Source organism: Salvelinus namaycush, chromosome 30, assembly GCF_016432855.1.
Source record: "Salvelinus namaycush isolate Seneca chromosome 30, SaNama_1.0, whole genome shotgun sequence".
NCBI classification, from domain to species: Eukaryota; Metazoa; Chordata; class Actinopteri; order Salmoniformes; family Salmonidae; genus Salvelinus; species Salvelinus namaycush.
In genome coordinates, this window is record NC_052336.1 from 30,249,288 (window position 1) to 30,265,963 (window position 16,676).

The window sequence follows — 16,676 nt, forward strand, 5'->3', positions numbered from 1 at the left end:
AGTCGCCAATGACTAGGGTTTTCAATTTGTCAGAGCTAATGGTGGAAGGCTGGACACAGGACATTTTTAACAACGCTTTTTTCTGATAAAAAATAGTTCATTGCATGCGCCGTAGAGCCCAGTTTCATAATATGACCATATTTCCCACCTGCTTGCTGTCGTTTTGAAGTAATCACAAAAAAACAGGCCTTATTTTAGGGCATTCTTCACCCTGCCAGCTCCTATTAGTTCTATTGAGCACCAATTGCTTTGCACAAAAAGGGCTTCACAGGCAAGGATATTGCTGCCAGTAAGATTGCACGTAAATCAACCATTTATCGGATCATCAAGAAGTTCAAGGAGAGCGGTTCAATTGTTGTGAAGAAGTCCAGCAAGCGCCAGGACCGTCTCCTAAAGCTGATTGAGCTGCGGGATCGGCGCACCACCAGTACAGAGCTTGCTCAGGAATGGCAGCAGGCAGGTGTGAGTGCATCTGCACGCACAGTGAGGCAAAGACCTTTGGAGGATGGCCTGGTGTCAAGAAGGGCAGCAAAGAAGTCACTTCTCTCCAGGAAAAACATGAGGGACAGACTGATAATCTGCAAAAGGTACAGGGATTGGACTGCTGAGGACTGGGGTAAAGTCATTTTCTCTGAATCCCCTTTCCGATTGTTTCGGGCATCCGGAAAAAAGCTTGTCCGGAGAAGACAAGGTGAGCGCTACCATCAGTCCTGTGTCTTGCCAACAGTAATGCATCCTGAGACTATTCATGTGTGGGGTTGCTTCTCAGCCAAGTGAGTGGGCTCACTCACAATTTTGCCTAAGAACACAGCCATGAATAAAGAATGGTACCAACACATCCTCCGAGAGCAACTTCTCCCAACCATCCAGGAACAGTTTTGTGACGGACAATGCCTTTTACAGCATGATGGACCACCTTGCCATAAGGCAAAACAAAACATCGTTATTTTGGGTCCATGTCAGCATGTCGACGAAACATAAGGCCAAAAACATGACTGAGAAAACCCGGCCTACAAAACCCACTCTCATCACCGCCCTCTCCTGAGTCTGAGGGCCCGGGGACTCACACTTTACCCGGGGGTGCGGCTTGGCCTGGCGGCGCTGAAATGAACATTCTTGAGGCCATCAAACTACTACGCTCTGAGATAGTTGAAATGAAAATAGAGGTGGTTGCTTCGATTGAGGCCCGAATACAGGAGGTTTCTGATACTTTAAAAGCAGATCTAACCATCCTGTGGAACGAGACGGTGCCAGCAATCACATCACTCAAAACAACAACAGCATCGCACACTACAACGATTGCAGCACTGGAGACCTCTGCTACCAATGTCTCCGATTTAACTACATCCCTGGAGGCTGACGTGAAACGCCTAGCTGCGGATTTGAAAAAGGTGAAGGAGAGCTGTGTGAGTTTAGAGGGATTCTCTCGCCGCAATAACCTGAGACTTGTATCGGTCCCAGAGTCAGCAGAAATGCCTCGCGCCACGGATTTCGTTTCTGGGCTGCTGAAGGATGTTCTTGCCTTAGATGTAAAGCCCCTGATTGATCGTGCGCACCGGTCGCTGCGCCCAAAGCCCCGGGATGGTGAGAGGCCCCGTGACATAATTCTTCGAGTGCACTTTTTCCATGAGAAGATGGAGATTCTCCGACGAGCCCACAATACCACTCTGAGCTTTCAAGGACAGAGCTTATTCTTTTCCCTGGACACCTCCCCCAATGTTTATTAATGCATTAAATAAACATTGACAAGCAGTCAATGCATACCAATTCTTACATTTGTGGGCAAAACAGCAGTTTTAATGTCCATTGTTATAAAGAGGGGGATCCCAGCTTTCCATTCCTACTTGATTTATTTCTCAACTCTTAAATATGTGTGACCTACATCATTTTAATCCCAGAGTTTTTAGCAGCGGCAATGTTAAGCATGTTACCGCTCAGCAATTTGCTATGAATGCATAAGGGGTAGTGGGGCTAAATGCAATACTGGGTAAAATGCCATTTTTACCTCACTTTTTGGGGGGGTGGGGTGAGTGACACAATTGTAATGAGACAGATTATATTTTTAGTTGAGCAAGAGTAGTGGCAACCAGGGAAGGTGTTGGGGGGGAAATTGTGACATAAAGTGGTTTCTATGAGGAGGGGTGCGTCACTTGAGTGGGTTGAGTCACTGACGTGATCTTCCTGTCTGGTTTGGCGCTCCCCCTTGGTTTGTGCTGTGGCGGAGATCTTTGTGGGCTATACTCGGCCTTGTCGCAGGATGGTAAGTTGGTGTTTGAAGATATCCCTCTAGTGGTGTGGGGGCTGTGCTTTGGCAAAGTGGGTGGGGTTATATCCTTCCTGTTTGGCCCTGTCCGGGGGTATCATCGGATGGGGCCACAGTGTCTCCTGACACCTCCTGTCTCAGCCTCCATTATTTATGCTGCAGTAGTTTGTGTCGGGGGGCTAGGGTCAGTTCGTTTTATCTGGAGTACTTCTCCTGTTTTATCCGGTGTCCTGTGTGAATTTAAGTATGCTCTCTCTAATTCTCTCTTTCTCTCTGTCGGAGGACCTGAGCCCTAGGACCATGCGTCAGGACTACCTGGCATGATGACTCCTTGCTGTCCCCAGTCCACCTGGCCGTGCTGCTGCTCCAGTTTCAACTGTTCTGCCTGCGGCTATGGAACCCTGACCTGTTCACCGGACGTGCTACCTGTCCCAGACCTGCTGTTTTCAACTCTCTAGAGACCGCAGGAGCGGTAGAGATACTCTTAATGATCGGCTATGAAAAGCCAACTGACATTTACTCCTGAGGTGCTGACTTGCTGCACCCTCGACAACTGCTGTGATTATTATTATTTGACCATGCTGGTCATTTATGAACATTTGAACATCTTGGCCATGTTCTGTTATAATCTCCACCCGGCACAACCAGAAGAGGACTGGCCACCCCTCATAGCCTGGTTCCTCTCTAGGTTTTGGCCTTTCTAGGGAGTTTTTCCTAGCCACCGTACTTCTACACCTGCATTGCTTGCTGTTTGGGGTTTTAGGCTGGGTTTCTGTACAGCACTTTGAGATATCAGCTGATGTACGAAGGGCTATATAAATACATTTGATTTGATGATTTGATTTGTGAGAAGTACAGGCAGGGTGGCGGGTTACCCTAACAGGTCGGGCTACATTATATTCACTGTGTTTATGCAAGAGTTTTGGGACATACAATTCATCAGTAGGATGCTAACTAGTTAAAAGATTGGCAACAACATGCTTCAGACTATTTCTAGCCACTATGCTGCATCAGTTGGGCTATAGGTGTTAATGCTTCTTGCTAATATCATACCTGATAATATGGGCTATGGTGCATGGTCCAATATGTTAAAATAATGTTAACAAATTATTTTACCAATATGTTATTGGCTTCATTTCTGGATGTATAAATGATCATTTTGGAGTAGAATGTCCTTTATAACAAGTGACCAGAACTGAGCTTTTCTGTCCAACATAAAAATTATCCGGGGGGGGGGGGGGGGCACCACGGACCCACAAAACAAGAGTATCAAAATGCTTTCTCTCACAGCAAATTTGGTTCTGATGTTGTACTAACACGATTGCTGTGATTTATTAGGAAACACATTTGAGTCTTTGCTTCAGCAAACACATTTGAAATATATTTTCAGTTGGAAAGTATATTGGAAGTGTATTCCCTCCCTAGTCGTATGTTGACTAGCACATTTCCCTCTCCTGTAGCGTGTGGGCTAGCACACTCCCTTCCCCAGTGTAGTATGGACTCTCTCAGTAGAGGTCTCTGTGACCTCCAGCCACCTTTTTATTTGTTTCAGGTGGTTGAGTTGAATAAAGCGGGTGTCAGTCGGCCTGGCCCGTAACACACATAATTTAGTACACCATGACTGACTCTGATCTCCCCTGCCTCTCGGCTCTTCCACAGCTGCTCCCTAAACTATTGCTGGTGCAACCTCTTTCTTAATTAACAGCATTTCCCTTACTCAGACAACAAAACATGAGCAAAAGTTGCTTAATTAGCAGGAGGGATGTGGGAAACTTCTTATTGTGCGAGGTGCTCAGGTTCAAATCGTCTGTTCGTCAAAACCCATAGAATGCTGTGAAGCACAGAGCCAGAGCGCTGACTTCATTTATAGCATGTTACTGTACAGCCACTGCATTCCAATTTAGTTATTTATCAGTGCCCAAATCTGCCATTTTCAACCCGTATACAGGTACGAGTGTAAGGGGCTACCACACTCTCGCCTGCTGTGTGTTTTATAACACCTACACCCGTTTTATACCAGCTCTCCACTAGCACCACCAATGAATGGACAGTGCTTCCAAACCAAACTCATTTACCACCCTTAGACCACCAGGCACTGTCCTCAATCGGCATATGCCTGAATGTAGCTTTGAGTTAGGGGCCATTATTGTCTGTGTTGTTATTACCATTATGGACGGGAGTGTCGTATAAGCAAAACATTGGGATTGCAAGAGAGGGGACTTTTTAATTTTACAGCCCACTGATTCGCTGTCGGGGTGTGTGTGTTGGCATGCAGGCAGTGTCACACTAGGCCTCCCAGCGCGGCAGGACAAAGAAGTGAGAACATGACATTGTACTCCAGATGCACACCTATACTGACACATACACACACCTCAAAACCCCTTCCTCTGCTCCCAAGACCCACTCTTTTCCTCAGAACCGCTCATCTGGTGTGTGGACGTGTTTGTGTGTGTAATCACAGTGCCTGTGTGTAGTATCTGTCACTACCCCACCGTAAATGTTAATGTACAGGGATGTAAACTTGTCACCTTTCGGCGAAATTTGCCTTTTTGAATCCAAAATAGGTGACCTACGTCCTTCTTGTAGATCCGATGAGAAAAGTTTTTTGGTAGGGGGGGTCGCTACTGGTTGTTGGCGAACGAGTGATGCACGTTTGGCGCAATACTGGCTGTATCCAAGGCTCAGCCAGTCGTTCACATAACAGAATGTAGCACGCAACTGAAGAGAGAAAAGACAACCAATTTGCTCGTTACATCATCAGCGCTTGCACGATAACGAACAGGTAGGTGAGAAGCCTGACCATGGAGAAGGGGGTGAGAAGATGATGAAGTGTACTTCAAGAGCTACAAACGAAAAACAACTGGCATTTGGAAAGTTTGAGGTGAGTGAAAAGTGTGGTGGAACAAGTATTGTTAGCATTAAGTATCTTGCCAACTGGATTGAATTCTCCGTTAGCTAGCCAGAGAAATGTTGAGCAACATTAGAAAACTTACCTGATCAAATAATTGAGTTTTTTGTGTGAAAATTAGCTGGCTAATAGACAGCTAACGTTAGCGCATCTGATGTTGTAACGTTAGCTAGCTAACCTTAGTAACCTAACCAATTCGCTATAGTATTAACTGGTTTACGACTCCTTGCCTTTCCTCAAGTTACATTGTGTTAGTTGCTTATTGGACCCTGGCAATCTGTGTGAAATGTTAACTAGCTAACAAACTATCCGTGAACTGATATTTTCCCTCTAAAGAATGTGGTTAATTTTCAGAATGAGAGAATTATGTGAAAATGAGGTGTTGCTTGTGGAGTCAGGGTTGAAGTGGAGCTGGAGCTGGGCCTGGCTTAAGCTGGATGCCACCATAGAGGTGAAAGGAACACCACACTCTTTCTCACTTTTTCAGTCAGTGTATAAAAAGGGGTATGCCAGGTGTACTGTCTGCCTGAAAGAGAAAAATTATGCCAACAAAGGGTATCATGCTCTGCTGGCACATTGTAGAACAGATGTCCACAGGCAGAAAGTGTACAATGTAATCATGTGTAGCCCAAAGAGATTGCTTTTGTTGTGTTGAACTTGACAGTAACACGTGTGAGTGAGGGGGGGGTTATTACATTTTTTACTTGGTGAACGTTATTTTTGCACACATGTAGCCTTGTGCACTTGATCAATGTCTACTATAATGGCCACTATAATAGAGCAAAATAGAATTCCTGTTTGTTTCGTTCTATTTCTACGTTAAGATGTTTTTTTCCCCAAGTGCAATATTTAGATGTGTGTGGTCACAAGCGTTCTATTATAAAGGCTGTCATGGCTAACTGCAATATTAGTGTATTGTTTTTCCTCAAGACTTGAGTGTCATTTGCAGTAAAGTCTAAGCAACAAATAACATTGGATTGCTTTCTTTACATTTTTTTTAGCTTTGAGTTAGGTTCACACTTTATTTTACACACAGACTGATCATGTAGATCACATTCTTTGTTGTTTAATTAGTTAAAACCTGAATTTCCCCCCTAGCAGGGATTTTTTTGTTTCAGTGCAAAAAAAAGTGTCACCTTTTTGAGCCCTCAACAGTTTGCATCCCTGAATATAAGGATATGTAATTCAAATTTGAGCCTGACCGATTAGGGCTGTGACGGTCTTGGAATTTGAGGTTTACAGTAATTGGCCAGGCCAATGTACACGTCAACAACATAGCTGTTCAGGGTGGTCAAAAAAGGGGAGGTCACAATTCTGTTTTTACACAGGTTTACATGGATATGCTTTTAATAAAAAACCTACATGAAACAAACCATTATACTTCGTTATTATCATTTATTATTATTCAGGTTATTACTAATAAATATTAATCAACAAATTAAGAAATGCCAGTCTGGAAAGGATCTGTTGCGTTTTTGTATTGACACAACATTAATGGACACAACATTAGGCTCCCGACTGGTACGGCGGTCTAAGGCACTGCATCTCAGTGCTAGAGGCCTCACTATAGACTCGCGTTCGATTCCAGGCTGTATCACAACCGGCCGTGATTGGGAGTCCCATAGGGAGGCGCACAATTGGCCCAGCGTCGTTAGGGTTTGGCCGGTGTAGGCCGTCATTGTAAGTAAGAATTTGTTCCTAACTGACTTGCCTAGTTAAATAAATACAGGGGGATACCTAGTCAGTTGAATGTCTTCACCTGAAATGTGTTCTCTGCATTTAACCCAACCCCTCTGAATCTGAGAGGTGCGGAGGGCTGCCTTAACATGATTGTGGATTTTCGGCCCCCTGGGAACCTTTCGGTTACTGGCTCAACGCTCTAACCTCTAGGCTACCTGCCTCCCCAAAAATGGAGTGAAAATAAAGATATATGCTTACCTTGTCTGTTGGCTTTTCTGCACATATTTTTTTTTAAATGCAGATCCCATTTGTACACACAAAACCATTCAAATGAAGTCCAATGGGTTTTCTCCCACTTTTCCCGAAATATTTGTATGACGTCACAAACCATGCTGCTGAGGTCATTCGATAGCAGTGGCGTTGACACATTTTCTTCAAAGAGAGGACGTCTTAATGAAATAATGTAGCCTAAGCTACTTGAAGAGGCAGTTTACAAGATTAAATCATGACAGGAGCATTTGAGTCTAAATAAAGAGATGGATTCCAGACGGGCTACTTTAGGAACATTTTTGAATGGACATGTAGGCATATAGAGAGAATCAGCTAACTCACAAACGCACACCGCTGTAAAAGCACCCTTTAATCAAAGCCACCAGCGTACAGTATGTCAGACACACAAGCAAATATTTATTCTTTCCTTAAAAAAGTTTTAAAAAACAAAGGCTTACCTTATTCTTTACTGAAAGTAGGCTATAAGATAATGAATTGACAATGAAAGTATGGAGTATTATATTTTGAATGGATGGTAAAAAAAAAAACCTTTAAAATAACAACATTTAAATGACTGTCGATTTACTGTGTGAGGTGAAGGCGGCAGGGTAGCCTAGTGGTTAGAGCGTTGGGCTAGTAACCGAAAGGTTGCAAGTTCAAATCCTCGTGCTGACAAGGTACAAATCTGTTGTTCTGCTCCTGAACAAGGCAGTTAACCCACTGTTCCTAGGCCGTCATTGAAAATAAGAGTTTGTTCTTAACTGACTTGCCTAGTTAAATAAAAGGTTAAAAATGTAAGTCGCTCTGGATAAGAGCGTCTGCTAAATGACTTAAATGTAAATGTAAGGTGAATAAAAAATGACTGATAACTATTTGACATTTGCGAGAAGCAGGCCAGGTGTTTCCATGCGTGCTCAGGAAAAATGAACAGGACAGAGAAAGAAAATCAAATCAAATTTTATTGGTCACCTACACATACAGTGCATTCGGAAAGTATTCAGACCCCTTCCCCTTTTCCACATTTTGTTATGTTACAGCCTTATTCTGAAATGGATTAAATACTTTCCCCCCCCTCATCAATCCACACACAATACCCCATAATGACAAAGTGAAAACAGGCTTTTAGAAATGTTTGCTAATTTCTAAAAAACAACTGAAAAACCTAATTTACATAAGTTTTCATACCCTTTGCTATGAGACTCAAAATTGAGCTCAGCTGCATCCTGTTTCCATTGATCATCCTTGAGATGTTTGTACAAATTGTCCACCTGTGGTAAATTCCATTGATTTGACATGATTTGGAAAGGCACACACCTGTCTTGTTAAGTTCCCACAGTTGGCAGTGCATGTCAGAACAAAAACCAAGCAATGAGGTTGAAGGAATTGTCTGTATAGGTCAGAGACAGGATTGTGTCGAGGCACAGATCTGGGGAAGGGTACCAACAAATTTCTGCAGCATTGAAGGTCCCCAAGAACACAGTGGCCTCCATCATTCTTAAATGGAAGAAGTTTGGAATCACCAAGACTCTTCCTAGAGCTGGCCAAACTGACCAATCAGGGGAGAAGTGCCTTGGTCAGGGAGGTGACCAAGAACCAATCTGGTCAATCTGACAGAACTCCAGAGTTCCTCTGTGGAGATGGGAGAACCTTCCAGAAGGACAACCGTCTCTGCAGCACTCCACCAATCAGGCCTATATGTTAGAGTGGCCAGACGCAAGCCTGCTTGGAGTTTGCCAAAGGGCACCTAAAAGACTTTCAGACCATGAGAAACAAGATTCGCTGGTCAGATGAAACCAAGATTGAACTCTTTGGCCTGAATGCCAAGCATCACATCTGAAGAAAACCTTGCACCATATCTATGGTGAAGCAGCATCATGCTGTGGGGATGTTTTTCAGCGGCAGGGACTGGGAGACTAGTCAGGATCGAGGGAAAGATGAACGGAGCAGTACAGAGAGATCCTTGATTTTAACCTGTTTCAGAGCACTCAGGTCCTCAGACTGGGGCTAAGGTTCACCTTCCAACAGGACAACAACCCTAAGCACACAGCCAAGACAACGGAGGAGTGGCTTCGGGACAAGTTGCAATGTCCTTGAGTGGCCCAGCTAGAGCCTGGACTAGAATCTGATCTAACAGAGAATCTGATCTCTCTTCTTGAGAGACCGGAAAATAGCTGTGCAGCAACGCTCCCCATCTATCCTGACAGAGCTTGAGAGGATCTGCAGAGAAGTATGGGAGAAACTCACCAAATACAGATGTGCCAAGCTTGTAGCATCATACCCAAGAAGAATTGAGGCTGTAATCGCTGCCAAATGTGCTTCAACAAAATACTGAGTAAAGGGTCTGAAAACGTATGTAAATTTGATGTTTAAAAATGTCTAAAAAAACAGTTTTTGCTTTGCCGTTATGGAGTATTGTTTGTAGATTGATGAGGGGAAACATTATTTGATACATTTTAGAACAGGGCTGTATAATGTAACAATTTGGAAAAAGTCAACAGGTCTGAATACTTTCCGAATGCACTGTATTTAGCAGATGTTATTGCAGGTGTAGCAAAATTCAACAATGCAGTTGTATCACATGCTCATTGCTAACATGGAGTTTAAAAATTATTGTCTATAATTTAATCCCTGATGTCCTTACACAGCTCTCTGGTCTTGGCCATTGTGGAGAGGTTGGAGTCTGTTTGATTGAGTGTGTGGACAGGTGTCTTTTATACAGGTAACGAGTTCAAACAAGTGCAGTTAATACAATTAATGAGTGGAGAACAGGAGGGCTTCTTAAAGAAAAACTAACAGGTCTGTGAGAGCCGGAATTCTTACTGGTTGGTAGGTGATCAAATACTTATGTCATGCAATAAAATGCTAATTAATTACTTAAAAATCATACAATGTGATTTTCTGGATTTTTGTTTTAGATTCCGTCTCTCACAGTTGAAGTGTACCTATAATAAAAATTACAGACCTCTACATGCTTTGTAAGTAGGAAAACCTGCAAAATCGGGAGTGTATCAAATATTTGTTCTCCCCACTGTATATATAATGAAATATTTTAAAATTACATTTTTTTTATTTATTAATTAAAAAAATAAATAATTATCCTCTTTTCTCCCCAATTTTCGTGGTATAGAGACTCTGGTGGCGCAGCTAGCACTGCGATGCAGTGCCCTAGACCACTGCGCCACCCGGGAGGCCAAAAATTACATTTTTCAACACTGAATTCTAATAAATTGCTATCCAAAAGAGCAAATATCCAATAACTATGCTTCCAATGTTGATTTCATACATTGTGACAATAATGACACATCATGATTATGGTTCAGATAAGCATTAGATTTCCTTTTTCCATCCTATTTATTGAATATCGGTTATCGGCTGATACCGATATAGCTTTAAAAGGCCAATATCGACCGATAATGTCTGTGAACTGATAATATCGTTCGGGCTCTAATTAAAATGGTTGCTGTACGCCAGACAGGAATCTCGCGCTCATATGTTTAAATTAGAAAACAGGATGAGTTAAGTTACAGTCAGTGCCTTTTAAAAATGGGAGATTCTTGATGGATTACAAGGCATTTAATTATACAGATAATCTAAGATGAATTGTCTGATTAGTCGAGTGTTGCATTAAGAGCTAGACTGTTGTTTAATTCTTCAACCAGCTGCACTGAAAGCCATGCTCACAGATAGGAATACTTAGGGACGGCACCCTGATGGAGATTTGAAGAGTGAACCATATTGGTTTTTAAAGGAATGTTCCACTCAAAATGCTATCGAACTGTGCCGTTGGCTGGTCTAGTTGTAGTGCTGCCGCCCCCAGACCACATTTGTCCCTGGAGGCAACGATTCCATCCCCCGTTCCTCAACTCACATTCTCTGCTTTATCCCTCTCATCGCTCTCCCAATCTACATTACTATCCTAGATTTGTCAATAAAATGATAAAATACCTTAACTATACACTCAGTGGCCTGTCTGTAGGACCGAACCATTTTTGTGAACAGGGTGGTGTACCTAATAAACTAGCCATTGAGTGTATATAACATAGATTTTTTTGGGGGGAGCTGTAGGACATTGGGGAATCAACTCCGCTTTATTTATAAGGAGCACGTGTGCACCTAAGTTGAAAAATGTAGGCGCACACAAAGAAATTTAGAAGCACAATTACAAATATTTGAGGTAATAAAGCTAGAATCCAACATTATTTTAGGTGCAAAAAATCCAGGTCTCACAGCAAAACATGTAGGTGCCTATGCGAGTTAAAAAGACTCACTGTAGAGCCCTGTAACCCCGGGGGAGTTGTGGCATAATCCTGCTACTCCGATACAGATGGATTTAGGATGATGAGACGTGTGTATTTAACCCACAAGGGGTGCAGGATTAATAAGCAAGCAACCAGAAGAATGTCTATCTATGTCAGTCTCTCTGTAACACATACACACGCTCTCTCGTTCGCTCTCTTTCTTTTGGTCATTATATCTCTTTCTACCTCTCAAGGCCCCTTTACACCCCACCCCACCCACCACTCCCCTCCCCCAGTGTCCTGACATTGTCCTCTAAATTACCCCAATAATGAGATTACAGTGTTTCCCACTCCTGAAGGGAGGGAGAAAAAGGAAGGGAGGTAGAGAGAACGTTAGAGAGTGATTCTGGGAGAATGTGATAGCGAGCGAGAGAGCGAGCGGGAGATAAGGATCAGCGCTGCAGAAATGCACTCTTGGGCCGTGAGTAATTATTCTGTCCCCAGTAACATTAGCTGTCATGATAATGGAATATGCACAGAGATTGATACCCTGGGTTGCCAGTCAGAAAAAAGGAAGGATCATTTAAACAGGGTGCGCTCTCGTAGTCACCACATCAGTACGGACTCGCATGTATTGTGTATACACACACCGCATCTGTACACACACACGTGCTCTGGACGCACACACACACACACACACACACACCACACACACACACACACACACACACACACACACACACACACACACACACACACACACACACACACACACACACACACACACACACACACACACAGAGAGGTCAGGTTGGGTGTTTGTTAACACACAAACCTCTGTGTGAAAGGCCATAGGGGAGGAAAAAATATGTTCCTACTTACCCAAAAATGGCTTGGCTTTTGACCAATGTTAGAGTAGTAGGTTGGGTATTTGACGGAACAAACTCACTGTTTGCTGTGCCTCAACTACGGGGACTTTTTTTTAACACTTGTGAGAGATAATAGACCACTTAATAAGAATAGCTCATCCTTTAAAGTCCTAACCTTAGAATATTACACAAAAGCCGTGTGTTTGTTAGGAGACCATAGTACAGCTATTGATTTGTTACCATGATTACAACTATTCTATTCTAGAGTTGAATGCAAGTGTAAAAGTACCACTGATGTTGAGTAGAACTCTGTGCCTGATCCATGGTTTTGGCCTATTTGCTGAAAGCATCACTCAACACTTATGTTATTTAACATTTCATTTGCTATTTTTGGATTTAATTTTCCTTATCTTAATAATGTACTTTTTCATTTATCTCTCTGGCTGTAATTTTGGACTATCGCATAGTGTCTTGTTTCATTATTGCAATACAAATGTTTTGAACAGGAAAGATAACATGTTTTTTCTTTTATTGTCTCATTTCCTTTCAGGTCGAACCAGCTGCAAGACAGGGTCACTCTGATAAAGGGCAGGATAGAGGAGGTCAAACTGCCCGTTGTGAAGGTGGACATCATCATCTCAGAATGGATGGTCAGTTCACTGTTCGCACTCATTATTTGAGTTGTTTATTTTAGGTTCAGTTACCACTTGAATAATTACAGGTTGTCGTTTTTAAAAAATGTGATGGACATTCCAAAGATACTGTATATTTTTCGAAATATTTCCTGAATCGGCTTGAATTTAAATGGAAATTCCCCAAACCCTGAAAAATTTGAACAATATCTCAACACACATTATAGAAACCTCCCCATCAGTAGTAACAGCTGTGACTATTTTAAACATGGCATGTATAGAATTAGCCCCGGCCATGTCCCCTCCTGAATACTTAATCAGGGAAGCAGAGTTACTTGGAGTCGCTCTGAGCACTGATGCCCATTCGTCAGCCAGATCCTCGCCGGCGATACGGACGTAGGGGTTGAAAGTTGGACACCGCTGAAGTCATCCTTAATTCATGAGCAGGCCGTATCTGTCCTCACTCACGTCCCACCCCAGCCTTCCCCGAACACCCGGGGTCACACGGGGGGGGGGGGGGGGGTCACAGAACAGAGCATTGCGGTTTGCACTGGCACGGATGCTCACCGCCGTTACCAGAGGAAATAGAATTTCACAGTGTGACGCGAATCTCTCATGACACCGGCTCGCAGAACGCTAATAAGTCTGAGAATCCTCCTGTCACTCCTCATCACCGCAGAAACTGTGGACATTTCTCAAATAGTGCAGGGCCCCAAAACACTGCCCTAGGATCTGCCTGTGTAAAGTGGAGAAATGACAGCCCTCGCCGAGTCGTAAATTAATTGAGTCTGCGACCTTGTTGGCGGTAAGTAGAAGTAAGTCTGAGTCCCGACAGCAAGAGACTGATGTAGCCCCATGTCTTACAGCGGTTTAGTCCCAACAAGGTCTGTCTTCAAGTTGTCATCAATGGATTTTAATCAGAATACCTGTCCTTTTATAGATGTGATCTGATGCAAGTATTTACCAACAGAGTGATATAAATCACTTATTTTAATACCTCAGGAAGTTGTTCTTGCCATCATGACTGATTCATCTATAGGCTACCAATATTACTAACTTATCAATTTGCCATATTAGCCAACCACCAGTGTGTAGCACTGTACATCTGAACAAATGCCTGGGTGTGGGGCTTGACTTTGATGACTTTGTGTAGTGGCTTTACTCATAGACTAGAGTGATTTTGGCAGAACCTAGGACTATGCTGATCCCCATGCCAAGGTGTCAGGCTGTGAACGTTGTAATATATCACTAAACTGGCCCCCTATGCCCCCCAGCGCTGTCCAGCACACAGAGGATACACACACACACACACAGATGACCAACACACATTCATGGGTATACACACACACACACACACACACACACACACACACACACACACACACACACACACACACACACACACACACACACACACACACACACACACACACACACACACACACACACACACACACACACACACACACACACACACACACACACACAAAGAGCACAGGGGTAGAAAAAGGAGAGCAGTGCCAGCCAGGTACCCTGAGCCTCCTAATGCTTCCAACAAGGGACAGGGAAAATGGGTCATACCTCTGCCAACCAGCCAAAGGGGTGGGACATCAGTCAAACTAGACACTTCTGGAGAACATGACCGCTTCTTTTTACTCTTGAAGTAATCAGAGAATATTAAAGGCACATAACACAGTTTTACTTCAGTTTGACTTGGAGTACTTTTTACAAATATTTGACTCACCATGGAGAAATATGTTTTATCTCTGAGATAATCACAACATTTGGACAAAAATGGCAAAGAAAGCCTCCTTTATGTTAAGAGAACAATTTGTCATATGCTACTACTCGTAGTGTTTGATTGAAAATATTGGCCCTAGGTGAACTCTACTCAGTAATACACACTCTACGAGTTAACAGGGTGATGTAAAGTGATCCATCCAGTAAAGTCTCTCTACCCCGAGGGAGAAGCGACAAGTTCCATCAGAAAATGTCCGAACTTCTGGCAGTCTCCCACTTTCAGACTAGACAATAGGGGGATCACTCGGGCTGGTGATTAATGGGGGTGGGGTGGAGGCGGGGTTCATTTTGTGAAACAAGTCGCCTGTCTACCTAGCCAGGGTTTTGTTTGAGAGATGGCCTTTAGCTGTGCCACTGTTGTTTCATAACTCAAAGCATTGATCTGTTCCTCTCTCTGTTCTACTCTTTCTTCTGTCTCTCACAAAGGCTGTGTCACAAATGGGCACACTATTTCATATATAGTGCACTAATTTTCCCTAATTTTAGGGAACAAGGTTCCATTTGGGATGAAGCCAGAGTTAAGAGACTTCTGACTGGGGGAGGAGGGGCTGAATTACTGAGAAGCTAAATAAAGATTGTCACCTAGAGATCAATGAGGTCTGATGGGTCTAGGTGACTGTTTATGATGAGAGGGGGGGTGGGACTCTCATGAGTGAAGTTGGCTTTTCGAATCAGTTTTGTAGCCTTGAACCCTCAGGCTTTAGGTGTAGTGAAATGGTACTGGAGAGAAACTTTCGGGGCTGAAGTATTAATATGGATATCCACATTGAGGTCTCATCAATGTGAGCGCAAAGCCTAATTCCATTGGTTGGCCTAGGTCACTGGGAAGTGATTATCAAATAACGGTGAATAGAAAATGAAGAAGGCTTGATTTGGAAAGAAGGCTTTCATAAGATACATTTTTTCTCCGGAAGGCGGTAGGTACAGTTGAAGTCGGAAGTTTACATACACTTAGGTTGGAGTCATTAAAACTCGTTTTTCAACCACTCCACAATTTTTTTGTTAACAAAGTATAGTTTTGGCAACTCGGTTAGGACATCTACTTTGTGCATGACACAAGTCATTTTTCCAACAATTGTTTACAGACAGATTATTTCACTTATAATTCACTGTATCACAATTCCAGTGGGTAAGAAGTTTACATACACTAAGTTGACTGTGCCTTTAAACAGCTTAGAAAATTCCAGGAAACAGGTACAAAAGTATCTATATCCACAGTAAAACGAGTCCTATATCGACATAACATGAAAGGCCGCTCAGCAAGGAAGAAGCCACTGCTCCAAAACCACCAATAAAAAGCGAGACTTCGGTTTGCAACTGCACTTGTGGTCAAAGATAGTACTTTTTGGAGAAATGTCCCCTGGTCTGATGAATCAAAAATAGAACTGTTTGGCCATAATGACCATCGTTATGTTTGGAGGAAAAAGGGGGTGGGCTTGCAAGCCGAAGAACACCATCCCATCCGTGAAGCACGGGGGTGGCAGCATCATGTTGTGGGGGTGCTTTGCTGCAGGAGGGACTAGTGCACTTCACAAAATAGATGGCATCATGACTCAGTTACTCCAGCTCAGTCAGGAGGAATGGGCCAAAATTCACCCAACTTATTATGGGAAGCTTGTGGAAGGCTACCCAAAACGTTTGACCCAAGTTAAACAATTTAAAGGCAATGCTACCAAATACTAATTGAGTGTATGTAGACTTCTGACCCACTGGGAATGTGATGAAAGAAATAAAAGCTGAAATAAATAATTCTCTCTACTATTATTCGGACATTTCACATTCTTAAAATAAAGTGGTGATCCTAACTGACCTAAGACAATTAAACGTCAGGAATCGTGAAAAACTGAGTTTAAATGGATTTGGCTAAGGTGTATGTACACTTCCGACTTAAACTGTAATTGAATTGGGGAAAAGGCACTTTTCATAACTTATGAAGCAAAAAGAAGACGTGAAGGACTTTGGCTTAACGGTTGTGATCTGTAGATTTGACAGTTTTTTTTTTTATCGTATTTTACA

The 16,676-nt window shown here is 42.9% G+C and overlaps 1 pseudogene; it reads left to right on the forward strand.

The window, feature by feature from the left end:
- LOC120025093 overlaps positions 1-16,676 on the forward strand; it is a 119,336-nt pseudogene that overhangs the window by 12,299 nt on the left and 90,361 nt on the right.